At 52.4% G+C, this 9679-nt stretch overlaps 29 non-coding genes across 29 annotated transcripts; 18 read left to right on the forward strand and 11 right to left on the reverse strand.

Moving 5' to 3' along the window:
- Window positions 1-8: 8 nt before the first annotated feature.
- Trnav-aac (transfer RNA valine (anticodon AAC)) lies at window positions 9-81 on the forward strand. Its single transcript has one exon. It is a non-coding gene; the product is annotated as a tRNA-Val (tRNA).
- Window positions 82-274: 193 nt separating this feature from the next.
- On the reverse strand, window positions 275-346 carry Trnap-ugg (transfer RNA proline (anticodon UGG)). Its single transcript has one exon. It is a non-coding gene; the product is annotated as a tRNA-Pro (tRNA).
- Window positions 347-758: 412 nt separating this feature from the next.
- On the forward strand, window positions 759-831 carry Trnav-cac (transfer RNA valine (anticodon CAC)). The gene has a single exon. It is a non-coding gene; the product is annotated as a tRNA-Val (tRNA).
- Window positions 832-1024: 193 nt separating this feature from the next.
- Trnap-ugg (transfer RNA proline (anticodon UGG)) lies at window positions 1025-1096 on the reverse strand. The gene has a single exon. It is a non-coding gene; the product is annotated as a tRNA-Pro (tRNA).
- Window positions 1097-1508: 412 nt separating this feature from the next.
- On the forward strand, window positions 1509-1581 carry Trnav-cac (transfer RNA valine (anticodon CAC)). The gene has a single exon. It is a non-coding gene; the product is annotated as a tRNA-Val (tRNA).
- Window positions 1582-1739: 158 nt separating this feature from the next.
- Window positions 1740-1812, forward strand: Trnav-aac (transfer RNA valine (anticodon AAC)). Its single transcript has one exon. It is a non-coding gene; the product is annotated as a tRNA-Val (tRNA).
- Window positions 1813-2005: 193 nt separating this feature from the next.
- Window positions 2006-2077, reverse strand: Trnap-ugg (transfer RNA proline (anticodon UGG)). Its single transcript has one exon. It is a non-coding gene; the product is annotated as a tRNA-Pro (tRNA).
- Window positions 2078-2489: 412 nt separating this feature from the next.
- Window positions 2490-2562, forward strand: Trnav-cac (transfer RNA valine (anticodon CAC)). Its single transcript has one exon. It is a non-coding gene; the product is annotated as a tRNA-Val (tRNA).
- A 158-nt stretch (window positions 2563-2720) lies between these two features.
- Window positions 2721-2793, forward strand: Trnav-aac (transfer RNA valine (anticodon AAC)). The gene has a single exon. It is a non-coding gene; the product is annotated as a tRNA-Val (tRNA).
- Window positions 2794-2986: 193 nt separating this feature from the next.
- On the reverse strand, window positions 2987-3058 carry Trnap-ugg (transfer RNA proline (anticodon UGG)). Its single transcript has one exon. It is a non-coding gene; the product is annotated as a tRNA-Pro (tRNA).
- Window positions 3059-3470: 412 nt separating this feature from the next.
- Trnav-cac (transfer RNA valine (anticodon CAC)) lies at window positions 3471-3543 on the forward strand. Its single transcript has one exon. It is a non-coding gene; the product is annotated as a tRNA-Val (tRNA).
- Window positions 3544-3701: 158 nt separating this feature from the next.
- Trnav-aac (transfer RNA valine (anticodon AAC)) lies at window positions 3702-3774 on the forward strand. Its single transcript has one exon. It is a non-coding gene; the product is annotated as a tRNA-Val (tRNA).
- A 193-nt stretch (window positions 3775-3967) lies between these two features.
- On the reverse strand, window positions 3968-4039 carry Trnap-ugg (transfer RNA proline (anticodon UGG)). Its single transcript has one exon. It is a non-coding gene; the product is annotated as a tRNA-Pro (tRNA).
- A 412-nt stretch (window positions 4040-4451) lies between these two features.
- Trnav-cac (transfer RNA valine (anticodon CAC)) lies at window positions 4452-4524 on the forward strand. The gene has a single exon. It is a non-coding gene; the product is annotated as a tRNA-Val (tRNA).
- A 158-nt stretch (window positions 4525-4682) lies between these two features.
- Window positions 4683-4755, forward strand: Trnav-aac (transfer RNA valine (anticodon AAC)). Its single transcript has one exon. It is a non-coding gene; the product is annotated as a tRNA-Val (tRNA).
- Window positions 4756-4948: 193 nt separating this feature from the next.
- Trnap-ugg (transfer RNA proline (anticodon UGG)) lies at window positions 4949-5020 on the reverse strand. The gene has a single exon. It is a non-coding gene; the product is annotated as a tRNA-Pro (tRNA).
- A 412-nt stretch (window positions 5021-5432) lies between these two features.
- Trnav-cac (transfer RNA valine (anticodon CAC)) lies at window positions 5433-5505 on the forward strand. Its single transcript has one exon. It is a non-coding gene; the product is annotated as a tRNA-Val (tRNA).
- Window positions 5506-5698: 193 nt separating this feature from the next.
- Trnap-ugg (transfer RNA proline (anticodon UGG)) lies at window positions 5699-5770 on the reverse strand. The gene has a single exon. It is a non-coding gene; the product is annotated as a tRNA-Pro (tRNA).
- Window positions 5771-6182: 412 nt separating this feature from the next.
- Window positions 6183-6255, forward strand: Trnav-cac (transfer RNA valine (anticodon CAC)). Its single transcript has one exon. It is a non-coding gene; the product is annotated as a tRNA-Val (tRNA).
- A 158-nt stretch (window positions 6256-6413) lies between these two features.
- On the forward strand, window positions 6414-6486 carry Trnav-aac (transfer RNA valine (anticodon AAC)). Its single transcript has one exon. It is a non-coding gene; the product is annotated as a tRNA-Val (tRNA).
- A 193-nt stretch (window positions 6487-6679) lies between these two features.
- Window positions 6680-6751, reverse strand: Trnap-ugg (transfer RNA proline (anticodon UGG)). The gene has a single exon. It is a non-coding gene; the product is annotated as a tRNA-Pro (tRNA).
- Window positions 6752-7163: 412 nt separating this feature from the next.
- Window positions 7164-7236, forward strand: Trnav-cac (transfer RNA valine (anticodon CAC)). Its single transcript has one exon. It is a non-coding gene; the product is annotated as a tRNA-Val (tRNA).
- Window positions 7237-7429: 193 nt separating this feature from the next.
- Trnap-ugg (transfer RNA proline (anticodon UGG)) lies at window positions 7430-7501 on the reverse strand. The gene has a single exon. It is a non-coding gene; the product is annotated as a tRNA-Pro (tRNA).
- A 412-nt stretch (window positions 7502-7913) lies between these two features.
- On the forward strand, window positions 7914-7986 carry Trnav-cac (transfer RNA valine (anticodon CAC)). The gene has a single exon. It is a non-coding gene; the product is annotated as a tRNA-Val (tRNA).
- A 158-nt stretch (window positions 7987-8144) lies between these two features.
- On the forward strand, window positions 8145-8217 carry Trnav-aac (transfer RNA valine (anticodon AAC)). The gene has a single exon. It is a non-coding gene; the product is annotated as a tRNA-Val (tRNA).
- Window positions 8218-8410: 193 nt separating this feature from the next.
- Trnap-ugg (transfer RNA proline (anticodon UGG)) lies at window positions 8411-8482 on the reverse strand. The gene has a single exon. It is a non-coding gene; the product is annotated as a tRNA-Pro (tRNA).
- A 412-nt stretch (window positions 8483-8894) lies between these two features.
- Trnav-cac (transfer RNA valine (anticodon CAC)) lies at window positions 8895-8967 on the forward strand. The gene has a single exon. It is a non-coding gene; the product is annotated as a tRNA-Val (tRNA).
- Window positions 8968-9125: 158 nt separating this feature from the next.
- Window positions 9126-9198, forward strand: Trnav-aac (transfer RNA valine (anticodon AAC)). Its single transcript has one exon. It is a non-coding gene; the product is annotated as a tRNA-Val (tRNA).
- Window positions 9199-9391: 193 nt separating this feature from the next.
- On the reverse strand, window positions 9392-9463 carry Trnap-ugg (transfer RNA proline (anticodon UGG)). The gene has a single exon. It is a non-coding gene; the product is annotated as a tRNA-Pro (tRNA).
- Window positions 9464-9679: the final 216 nt, after the last annotated feature.

The following is a 9679-nucleotide window of genomic DNA, read 5'->3' on the forward strand; positions in this document are numbered from 1 at the left end:
CACAAGTAGTTTCCGTGGTGTAGCGGTTATCACGTCTGCCTAACACGCAGAAGGTCCCCGTGTCGATCCCGGGCGGAAACACTTTTTTATCATTAAAAACAAGACATACTAACATGCATCTGCTACCATCTGTACCCAAAAACCTTCGTAATCGCCTTCACACGTCAGATCAGTGTCAATTGCTCACATCAAATATGAATTTCATTTGATACTGACGCCGAGCATTTTGCGTCGACTCAGCCACTCACGTGCGACCAGTTTGCACAAAACGCTAGGGCTCGTCCGGGATTTGAACCCGGGACCTCCTGCACCCAAAGCAGGAATCATACCTCTAGACCAACGAGCCATCTGACGTGGCAAGTGACTATTATTTCAGTGCACTGGGTCACTCGATGTGGTCCAGGGTGCTCTGGAAAGTCTCGTGTAGGCTGGCGGGATGGGGGCGGCGCGAATTCCCGCGGTCGGCGGCCTTCCTGGGCTATTGGTACCTTCATGTAGAGCTGCCGCTGGGCTCGCACTCCCTGCTGCTAAGAAAGTGATTGCTTTTGCTGCTATGATTTGCAATCACGACTGCGGGAAACGCCGCTATTTCGTTAGGGGTGCTACGGCAGACACCTTCTCGAGCACCCCGAAGACTTCTTGAGCCCTTGGCTGTGATGGTTTCCAGGCTGTCAAAAGAACTGTCGCGTGTGCATTCACGGACGGGAGAGAGGCTGAGGTAATTGCGAGTGAACGGAGATGGACTCCTCCCGTTCGCAGTTTCCGTAGTGTAGCGGTTATCACGTCTGCTTCACACGCAGAAGGTCCCCGGTTCGATCCCGGGCGGGAACACTTTTTTATCATTAAAAACAAGACATACTAACATGCATCTGCTACCATCTGTACCCAAAAACCTTCGTAATCGCCTTCACACGTCAGATCAGTGTCAATTGCTCACATCAAATATGAATTTCATTTGATACTGACGCCGAGCATTTTGCGTCGACTCGGCCACTCACGTGCGACCAGTTTGCACAAAACGCTAGGGCTCGTCCGGGATTTGAACCCGGGACCTCCTGCACCCAAAGCAGGAATCATACCCCTAGACCAACGAGCCATCTGACGTGGCAAATGACTATTATTTCAGTGCACTGGGTCCCTCGATGTGGTCCAGGGTGCTCTGGAAAGTCTCGTGTAGGCTGGCGGGATGGGGGCGGCGCGAATTCCCGCGGTCGGCGGCCTTCCTGGGCTATTGGTACCTTCATGTAGAGCTGCCGCTGGGCTCGCACTCCCTGCTGCTAAGAAAGTGATTGCTTTTGCTGCTATGATTTGCAATCACGACTGCGGGAAACGCCGCTATTTCGTTAGGGGTGCTACGGCAGACACCTTCTCGAGCACCCCGAAGACTTCTTGAGCCCTTGGCTGTGATGGTTTCCAGGCTGTCAAAAGAACTGTCGCGTGTGCATTCACGGACGGGAGAGAGGCTGAGGTAATTGCGAGTGAACGGAGATGGACTCCTCCCGTTCGCAGTTTCCGTAGTGTAGCGGTTATCACGTCTGCTTCACACGCAGAAGGTCCCCGGTTCGATCCCGGGCGGGAACAGTATTTTCCTGCCTATGTCGTATTGTACTCCAGTGAGCCACGACATGCGAGGATCTTCTGCATGTACCTTTGTTCTGCAAGTAGCGCATTTATTTAATTTCTTAGTAACGATGACAACACCAGCACGAGTTGTCTCTAATGTAAGGCGCACACAAGTAGTTTCCGTGGTGTAGCGGTTATCACGTCTGCCTAACACGCAGAAGGTCCCCGTGTCGATCCCGGGCGGAAACACTTTTTTATCATTAAAAACAAGACATACTAACATGCATCTGCTACCATCTGTACCCAAAAACCTTCGTAATCGCCTTCACACGTCAGATCAGTGTCAATTGCTCACATCAAATATGAATTTCATTTGATACTGACGCCGAGCATTTTGCGTCGACTCAGCCACTCACGTGCGACCAGTTTGCACAAAACGCTAGGGCTCGTCCGGGATTTGAACCCGGGACCTCCTGCACCCAAAGCAGGAATCATACCCCTAGACCAACGAGCCATCTGACGTGGCAAATGACTATTATTTCAGTGCATTGGGTCCCTCGATGTGGTCCAGGGTGCTCTGGAAAGTCTCGTGTAGGCTGGCGGGATGGGGGCGGCGCGAATTCCCGCGGTCGGCGGCCTTCCTGGGCTATTGGTACCTTCATGTAGAGCTGCCGCTGGGCTCGCACTCCCTGCTGCTAAGAAAGTGATTGCTTTTGCTGCTATGATTTGCAATCACGACTGCGGGAAACGCCGCTATTTCGTTAGGGGTGCTACGGCAGACACCTTCTCGAGCACCCCGAAGACTTCTTGAGCCCTTGGCTGTGATGGTTTCCAGGCTGTCAAAAGAACTGTCGCGTGTGCATTCACGGACGGGAGAGAGGCTGAGGTAATTGCGAGTGAACGGAGATGGACTCCTCCCGTTCGCAGTTTCCGTAGTGTAGCGGTTATCACGTCTGCTTCACACGCAGAGGGTCCCCGGTTCGATCCCGGGCGGGAACAGTATTTTCCTGCCTATGTCGTATTGTACTCCAGTGAGCCACGACATGCGAGGATCTTCTGCATGTACCTTTGTTCTGCAAGTAGCGCATTTATTTAATTTCTTAGTAACGATGACAACACCAGCACGAGTTGTCTCTAATGTAAGGCGCACACAAGTAGTTTCCGTGGTGTAGCGGTTATCACGTCTGCCTAACACGCAGAAGGTCCCCGTGTCGATCCCGGGCGGAAACACTTTTTTATCATTAAAAACAAGACATACTAACATGCATCTGCTACCATCTGTACCCAAAAACCTTCGTAATCGCCTTCACACGTCAGATCAGTGTCAATTGCTCACATCAAATATGAATTTCATTTGATACTGACGCCGAGCATTTTGCGTCGACTCAGCCACTCACGTGCGACCAGTTTGCACAAAACGCTAGGGCTCGTCCGGGATTTGAACCCGGGACCTCCTGCACCCAAAGCAGGAATCATACCCCTAGACCAACGAGCCATCTGACGTGGCAAATGACTATTATTTCAGCGCATTGGGTCCCTCGATGTGGTCCAGGGTGCTCTGGAAAGTCTCGTGTAGGCTGGCGGGATGGGGGCGGCGCGAATTCCCGCGGTCGGCGGCCTTCCTGGGCTATTGGTACCTTCATGTAGAGCTGCCGCTGGGCTCGCACTCCCTGCTGCTAAGAAAGTGATTGCTTTTGCTGCTATGATTTGCAATCACGACTGCGGGAAACGCCGCTATTTCGTTAGGGGTGCTACGGCAGACACCTTCTCGAGCACCCCGAAGACTTCTTGAGCCCTTGGCTGTGATGGTTTCCAGGCTGTCAAAAGAACTGTCGCGTGTGCATTCACGGACGGGAGAGAGGCTGAGGTAATTGCGAGTGAACGGAGATGGACTCCTCCCGTTCGCAGTTTCCGTAGTGTAGCGGTTATCACGTCTGCTTCACACGCAGAGGGTCCCCGGTTCGATCCCGGGCGGGAACAGTATTTTCCTGCCTATGTCGTATTGTACTCCAGTGAGCCACGACATGCGAGGATCTTCTGCATGTACCTTTGTTCTGCAAGTAGCGCATTTATTTAATTTCTTAGTAACGATGACAACACCAGCACGAGTTGTCTCTAATGTAAGGCGCACACAAGTAGTTTCCGTGGTGTAGCGGTTATCACGTCTGCCTAACACGCAGAAGGTCCCCGTGTCGATCCCGGGCGGAAACACTTTTTTATCATTAAAAACAAGACATACTAACATGCATCTGCTACCATCTGTACCCAAAAACCTTCGTAATCGCCTTCACACGTCAGATCAGTGTCAATTGCTCACATCAAATATGAATTTCATTTGATACTGACGCCGAGCATTTTGCGTCGACTCAGCCACTCACGTGCGACCAGTTTGCACAAAACGCTAGGGCTCGTCCGGGATTTGAACCCGGGACCTCCTGCACCCAAAGCAGGAATCATACCCCTAGACCAACGAGCCATCTGACGTGGCAAATGACTATTATTTCAGTGCATTGGGTCCCTCGATGTGGTCCAGGGTGCTCTGGAAAGTCTCGTGTAGGCTGGCGGGATGGGGGCGGCGCGAATTCCCGCGGTCGGCGGCCTTCCTGGGCTATTGGTACCTTCATGTAGAGCTGCCGCTGGGCTCGCACTCCCTGCTGCTAAGAAAGTGATTGCTTTTGCTGCTATGATTTGCAATCACGACTGCGGGAAACGCCGCTATTTCGTTAGGGGTGCTACGGCAGACACCTTCTCGAGCACCCCGAAGACTTCTTGAGCCCTTGGCTGTGATGGTTTCCAGGCTGTCAAAAGAACTGTCGCGTGTGCATTCACGGACGGGAGAGAGGCTGAGGTAATTGCGAGTGAACGGAGATGGACTCCTCCCGTTCGCAGTTTCCGTAGTGTAGCGGTTATCACGTCTGCTTCACACGCAGAAGGTCCCCGGTTCGATCCCGGGCGGGAACAGTATTTTCCTGCCTATGTCGTATTGTACTCCAGTGAGCCACGACATGCGAGGATCTTCTGCATGTACCTTTGTTCTGCAAGTAGCGCATTTATTTAATTTCTTAGTAACGATGACAACACCAGCACGAGTTGTCTCTAATGTAAGGCGCACACAAGTAGTTTCCGTGGTGTAGCGGTTATCACGTCTGCCTAACACGCAGAAGGTCCCCGTGTCGATCCCGGGCGGAAACACTTTTTTATCATTAAAAACAAGACATACTAACATGCATCTGCTACCATCTGTACCCAAAAACCTTCGTAATCGCCTTCACACGTCAGATCAGTGTCAATTGCTCACATCAAATATGAATTTCATTTGATACTGACGCCGAGCATTTTGCGTCGACTCAGCCACTCACGTGCGACCAGTTTGCACAAAACGCTAGGGCTCGTCCGGGATTTGAACCCGGGACCTCCTGCACCCAAAGCAGGAATCATACCTCTAGACCAACGAGCCATCTGACGTGGCAAATGACTATTATTTCAGTGCACTGGGTCCCTCGATGTGGTCCAGGGTGCTCTGGAAAGTCTCGTGTAGGCTGGCGGGATGGGGGCGGCGCGAATTCCCGCGGTCGGCGGCCTTCCTGGGCTATTGGTACCTTCATGTAGAGCAGCCGCTGGGCTCGCACTCCCTGCTGCTAAGAAAGTGATTGCTTTTGCTGCTATGATTTGCAATCACGACTGCGGGAAACGCCGCTATTTCGTTAGGGGTGCTACGGCAGACACCTTCTCGAGCACCCCGAAGACTTCTTGAGCCCTTGGCTGTGATGGTTTCCAGGCTGTCAAAAGAACTGTCGCGTGTGCATTCACGGACGGGAGAGAGGCTGAGGTAATTGCGAGTGAACGGAGATGGACTCCTCCCGTTCGCAGTTTCCGTAGTGTAGCGGTTATCACGTCTGCTTCACACGCAGAAGGTCCCCGGTTCGATCCCGGGCGGGAACACTTTTTTATCATTAAAAACAAGACATACTAACATGCATCTGCTACCATCTGTACCCAAAAACCTTCGTAATCGCCTTCACACGTCAGATCAGTGTCAATTGCTCACATCAAATATGAATTTCATTTGATACTGACGCCGAGCATTTTGCGTCGACTCGGCCACTCACGTGCGACCAGTTTGCACAAAACGCTAGGGCTCGTCCGGGATTTGAACCCGGGACCTCCTGCACCCAAAGCAGGAATCATACCCCTAGACCAACGAGCCATCTGACGTGGCAAATGACTATTATTTCAGTGCACTGGGTCCCTCGATGTGGTCCAGGGTGCTCTGGAAAGTCTCGTGTAGGCTGGCGGGATGGGGGCGGCGCGAATTCCCGCGGTCGGCGGCCTTCCTGGGCTATTGGTACCTTCATGTAGAGCTGCCGCTGGGCTCGCACTCCCTGCTGCTAAGAAAGTGATTGCTTTTGCTGCTATGATTTGCAATCACGACTGCGGGAAACGCCGCTATTTCGTTAGGGGTGCTACGGCAGACACCTTCTCGAGCACCCCGAAGACTTCTTGAGCCCTTGGCTGTGATGGTTTCCAGGCTGTCAAAAGAACTGTCGCGTGTGCATTCACGGACGGGAGAGAGGCTGAGGTAATTGCGAGTGAACGGAGATGGACTCCTCCCGTTCGCAGTTTCCGTAGTGTAGCGGTTATCACGTCTGCTTCACACGCAGAGGGTCCCCGGTTCGATCCCGGGCGGGAACAGTATTTTCCTGCCTATGTCGTATTGTACTCCAGTGAGCCACGACATGCGAGGATCTTCTGCATGTACCTTTGTTCTGCAAGTAGCGCATTTATTTAATTTCTTAGTAACGATGACAACACCAGCACGAGTTGTCTCTAATGTAAGGCGCACACAAGTAGTTTCCGTGGTGTAGCGGTTATCACGTCTGCCTAACACGCAGAAGGTCCCCGTGTCGATCCCGGGCGGAAACACTTTTTTATCATTAAAAACAAGACATACTAACATGCATCTGCTACCATCTGTACCCAAAAACCTTCGTAATCGCCTTCACACGTCAGATCAGTGTCAATTGCTCACATCAAATATGAATTTCATTTGATACTGACGCCGAGCATTTTGCGTCGACTCAGCCACTCACGTGCGACCAGTTTGCACAAAACGCTAGGGCTCGTCCGGGATTTGAACCCGGGACCTCCTGCACCCAAAGCAGGAATCATACCCCTAGACCAACGAGCCATCTGACGTGGCAAATGACTATTATTTCAGTGCACTGGGTCCCTCGATGTGGTCCAGGGTGCTCTGGAAAGTCTCGTGTAGGCTGGCGGGATGGGGGCGGCGCGAATTCCCGCGGTCGGCGGCCTTCCTGGGCTATTGGTACCTTCATGTAGAGCTGCCGCTGGGCTCGCACTCCCTGCTGCTAAGAAAGTGATTGCTTTTGCTGCTATGATTTGCAATCACGACTGCGGGAAACGCCGCTATTTCGTTAGGGGTGCTACGGCAGACACCTTCTCGAGCACCCCGAAGACTTCTTGAGCCCTTGGCTGTGATGGTTTCCAGGCTGTCAAAAGAACTGTCGCGTGTGCATTCACGGACGGGAGAGAGGCTGAGGTAATTGCGAGTGAACGGAGATGGACTCCTCCCGTTCGCAGTTTCCGTAGTGTAGCGGTTATCACGTCTGCTTCACACGCAGAAGGTCCCCGGTTCGATCCCGGGCGGGAACACTTTTTTATCATTAAAAACAAGACATACTAACATGCATCTGCTACCATCTGTACCCAAAAACCTTCGTAATCGCCTTCACACGTCAGATCAGTGTCAATTGCTCACATCAAATATGAATTTCATTTGATACTGACGCCGAGCATTTTGCGTCGACTCGGCCACTCACGTGCGACCAGTTTGCACAAAACGCTAGGGCTCGTCCGGGATTTGAACCCGGGACCTCCTGCACCCAAAGCAGGAATCATACCCCTAGACCAACGAGCCATCTGACGTGGCAAATGACTATTATTTCAGTGCACTGGGTCCCTCGATGTGGTCCAGGGTGCTCTGGAAAGTCTCGTGTAGGCTGGCGGGATGGGGGCGGCGCGAATTCCCGCGGTCGGCGGCCTTCCTGGGCTATTGGTACCTTCATGTAGAGCTGCCGCTGGGCTCGCACTCCCTGCTGCTAAGAAAGTGATTGCTTTTGCTGCTATGATTTGCAATCACGACTGCGGGAAACGCCGCTATTTCGTTAGGGGTGCTACGGCAGACACCTTCTCGAGCACCCCGAAGACTTCTTGAGCCCTTGGCTGTGATGGTTTCCAGGCTGTCAAAAGAACTGTCGCGTGTGCATTCACGGACGGGAGAGAGGCTGAGGTAATTGCGAGTGAACGGAGATGGACTCCTCCCGTTCGCAGTTTCCGTAGTGTAGCGGTTATCACGTCTGCTTCACACGCAGAGGGTCCCCGGTTCGATCCCGGGCGGGAACAGTATTTTCCTGCCTATGTCGTATTGTACTCCAGTGAGCCACGACATGCGAGGATCTTCTGCATGTACCTTTGTTCTGCAAGTAGCGCATTTATTTAATTTCTTAGTAACGATGACAACACCAGCACGAGTTGTCTCTAATGTAAGGCGCACACAAGTAGTTTCCGTGGTGTAGCGGTTATCACGTCTGCCTAACACGCAGAAGGTCCTCGTGTCGATCCCGGGCGGAAACACTTTTTTATCATTAAAAACAAGACATACTAACATGCATCTGCTACCATCTGTACCCAAAAACCTTCGTAATCGCCTTCACACGTCAGATCAGTGTCAATTGCTCACATCAAATATGAATTTCATTTGATACTGACGCCGAGCATTTTGCGTCGACTCAGCCACTCACGTGCGACCAGTTTGCACAAAACGCTAGGGCTCGTCCGGGATTTGAACCCGGGACCTCCTGCACCCAAAGCAGGAATCATACCCCTAGACCAACGAGCCATCTGACGTGGCAAATGACTATTATTTCAGTGCATTGGGTCCCTCGATGTGGTCCAGGGTGCTCTGGAAAGTCTCGTGTAGGCTGGCGGGATGGGGGCGGCGCGAATTCCCGCGGTCGGCGGCCTTCCTGGGCTATTGGTACCTTCATGTAGAGCTGCCGCTGGGCTCGCACTCCCTGCTGCTAAGAAAGTGATTGCTTTTGCTGCTATGATTTCCAATCACGACTGCGGGAAACGCCGCTATTTCGTTAGGGGTGCTACGGCAGACACCTTCTCGAGCACCCCGAAGACTTCTTGAGCCCTTGGCTGTGATGGTTTCCAGGCTGTCAAAAGAACTGTCGCGTGTGCATTCACGGACGGGAGAGAGGCTGAGGTAATTGCGAGTGAACGGAGATGGACTCCTCCCGTTCGCAGTTTCCGTAGTGTAGCGGTTATCACGTCTGCTTCACACGCAGAAGGTCCCCGGTTCGATCCCGGGCGGGAACAGTATTTTCCTGCCTATGTCGTATTGTACTCCAGTGAGCCACGACATGCGAGGATCTTCTGCATGTACCTTTGTTCTGCAAGTAGCGCATTTATTTAATTTCTTAGTAACGATGACAACACCAGCACGAGTTGTCTCTAATGTAAGGCGCACACAAGTAGTTTCCGTGGTGTAGCGGTTATCACGTCTGCCTAACACGCAGAAGGTCCCCGTGTCGATCCCGGGCGGAAACACTTTTTTATCATTAAAAACAAGACATACTAACATGCATCTGCTACCATCTGTACCCAAAAACCTTCGTAATCGCCTTCACACGTCAGATCAGTGTCAATTGCTCACATCAAATATGAATTTCATTTGATACTGACGCCGAGCATTTTGCGTCGACTCAGCCACTCACGTGCGACCAGTTTGCACAAAACGCTAGGGCTCGTCCGGGATTTGAACCCGGGACCTCCTGCACCCAAAGCAGGAATCATACCTCTAGACCAACGAGCCATCTGACGTGGCAAATGACTATTATTTCAGTGCACTGGGTCCCTCGATGTGGTCCAGGGTGCTCTGGAAAGTCTCGTGTAGGCTGGCGGGATGGGGGCGGCGCGAATTCCCGCGGTCGGCGGCCTTCCTGGGCTATTGGTACCTTCATGTAGAGCTGCCGCTGGGCTCGCACTCCCTGCTGCTAAGAAAGTGATTGCTTTTGCTGCTATGATTTGC

The sequence above is a fragment of the Schistocerca gregaria genome, chromosome 2, assembly GCF_023897955.1.
Source record: "Schistocerca gregaria isolate iqSchGreg1 chromosome 2, iqSchGreg1.2, whole genome shotgun sequence".
Classification (NCBI taxonomy): domain Eukaryota; kingdom Metazoa; phylum Arthropoda; class Insecta; order Orthoptera; family Acrididae; genus Schistocerca; species Schistocerca gregaria.